Consider the following 3099-nt stretch of genomic DNA (forward strand, 5'->3'; position numbering starts at 1 on the left):
CTGAAAGGGGGCGGGCTGAAAGGGGGCGGGACTGCGGCACTCTATTGCTACAGTACAATTATTCTTGTTGGCGTTTGTTGTATGAAGTTAGTTAAATATCAAATGTTTTTGCACTACAGCCAGACTGTGTGTTTTGTAAAGAAGGGGTTACATTATTTGGAACTGACATAAACTTCCATTCAAATCTAAACAACAATGTGCCTTCTTTGCAGTGCAATCAGCCACGCTGTCCTTTGAGCGCGCACGCGCTGCAACACAAAACAGCTGCATACAACGCGTGTCACTGTGGACTTCTGTACCTGTGGACTTCTGTATCGCAACGCGGGGCAACGCAACTCTGGGATGAGCGGGCCGAAGGCCCGCGAAATTCTAGTAATGTACAAATGTTAGGAAATCTACATGAAAATAAACCACCATTCTGAAGAAAATGTTGCTCCGTTTGTGAATTATTGTTTTACCACCAACGTTTCTTGTGATTATGTATTATAACTTTTACCTTAAGAAGCTCTGTTGTTTCAGAGCTTCTCTCTCAGGGCGTCTTGGTTATTATATAAGGAAGAAGATTATTTTCCTCTCAGGGCGTCTTACTGGTTATTATAAGGAAGAAGATTATTTTCAAAAATGTCCCATGAATATTGGTCTTGTGTTCATACTTCAAAATGTAGTGATTTATATAGTATTAGGCTCTCTCTAAACTGACTGATGGCCAGAACGGAGACCTGGAACCTCTCAGATCTACATAACAGATCTGCAACCTGGACTCAGACAAACATTGAACAAAACACATAAGCTCTCTCTCTATTCTAAAAGTAGCCCCACACTACCCTCTGGTGGATGTACAAGGTAACAACAGGATTGAAACCAAAGGCCCACATATTCACATTCAGTGATTATAGTTTAGTATTTGAAGATTATTGAGATTAATCTCAATATTATTATATTGAGATTATTATTATTTATTTATTTTAAGAGTGGGTTTGCTAGTTAGATTTATTGTTTAAAAATGTTCACCACCTCTCTTTTCTCCAAACCCTATAGCTCTGCTATCCGGCAGAAACCAGCTTAACTCAAGTACATTTTGATTTCCAGACTTACTTGTAACGTCTAGTAAAGACTAGTTCTACACTGATATACAATGTATCTACAATGTATCAATACTGCAGTATTGATACATTTAGTTAACAGACTATAGTTCTACTGCAGTATTGATACATTTAGTTAACAGACTAGTTCTACTGCAGTATTGATACATTTAGTTAACAGACTAGTTCTACTGCAGTATTGATACATTTAGTTAACAGACTAGTTCTAATGAGCATTTGTGCCTGTCGTAGACATGCGCAGAGCAAGTTCAGTCAGGGAACCTCAGTACCGCCTCAGCATCACGCTCCCATTCACATGATTCACTCAGCCAATCACACACTCACTCCATCTTCATACCGGCTACTTTAACCAGAGGTTTGCATTCCTCCTCCTGCTTGCTTGCTCGCTGCTGCTACCGTATACCTGCGCGCTGCAGTATACAACCTTGCTTGCTGCTGCTGTATCAGCCCGCCGCTGTATACAAACCTGCTGCGCACCCACCTCCACCCCAGCTTAGCTACCACCTGTCGTTTTGGATCTACTGTTTAGGTACGGGGGATTCGGAGTCCCTATGGTCGGGACTGATGCGCTTGATCTAAGTACCTAAAAAGCAGATCCAATACATCGCCAAACCATAATAAATATACTGTATTGCTCATCTATATTCAATAAATATATATTACATCCTTCTTGAGTTGTCTGACTGAACTGCAGTATTGATACATTTAGTTAAGTAAAACCTGAGTACTTTCTACACCATGGGTTCTCAACGGTCACGACCCCCCGGGGGGTCCCGGAATTATTTTGGGGGGTCCCCAGATTATTTTTGAATGGCTGGAACATTGTTAAGGTTATTGTAGCGGTCCATTTGTATTGGAGGTGAAGAGGGGGGCGGGGTGGGGGGCGCAAGGTCCCCAGAACCCCTGTTCTACACCACTGGTTATAGTGCATTATAACAGTGATAATGAAGCCTTATAAACATGATTATAATGAATTACAAAGGAGAATTAGCAATGCATTTATTTGTACAACGCTTTTCCAAATAAAGTTCCAAAGTGTTTACATAATAGCAAACAAAACCAAATGTGAATACAACTTAACTATAATAGTCAAACAGATAAACAGGATGTAAAATGTGAGCTGTCACATATATAATGCAAATACAATTATCTCAGAATTTGCCTCATTTAACTAGAGGAAAGCCTGTGAAATCCACTGCTTAATTAGAGAGACATGACAATAAATAGGACACATTGCCTGTAATACCACATCTTGGTGGGATGTATTAGCTGCGTGTTGTCAGCATAGTGGTGGAAATTAAATAATCCATTTTCAACCGCTTATCCAGGATGAAGTCGCAGAGGCAACAGTTCCAGCACAGAAACTGCAAGTGTTACATGATAAAACATGTGGAGGAGGTACTGTACTAAAGTGGCCTACTGGTAGTGTGCAGTCTGCATGGTGCTAATCAGTCTAGCAACCCTCCATTAGCTCCAGAAACACAGGCACACACCACGCACAGACCGACCCTCTTATAGATGGCTAGCCTCCTGAAGAGACACAGAAAGTTGAAGATATTAGCAGCCGTTGTAGAATTGTATGCTCTGCTGAATAATATTTGTTATGCTCTGCTGAATAATATTTGTTATGCTCTGCTGAATAATATTTGTTATGCTCTGCTGAATAATATTTATTATGCTCTGTGGCAGCGGTGGCCGAACGGATTGCGGAGCGGTCTTGATACCGGAAGGTCGCCAGTTCGAATCAGCGGTCCGACACGTTAAAATTACCACCGCTGAAGTGCCCTTGAACAAGGCATTGAACCACTACGATGAAATGTGTTCTATGAGCAGGGCCTGGCTGGAAACAAGTTATTGAGCTTAGCCCAGATACAATGGGTAAATATAGTAATCATTTCATTTCAATAATATTTTTAGTGTTTGACTGTTCGTAGTTTTCATCGTTTTATCTCCATTAGCCGTCATCAGGGAGTGACCAAATAATTTAGCATCATTG

This window comes from Electrona antarctica (assembly GCF_951216825.1).
Source record: "Electrona antarctica genome assembly, chromosome: 11".
Taxonomy (NCBI): domain Eukaryota; kingdom Metazoa; phylum Chordata; class Actinopteri; order Myctophiformes; family Myctophidae; genus Electrona; species Electrona antarctica.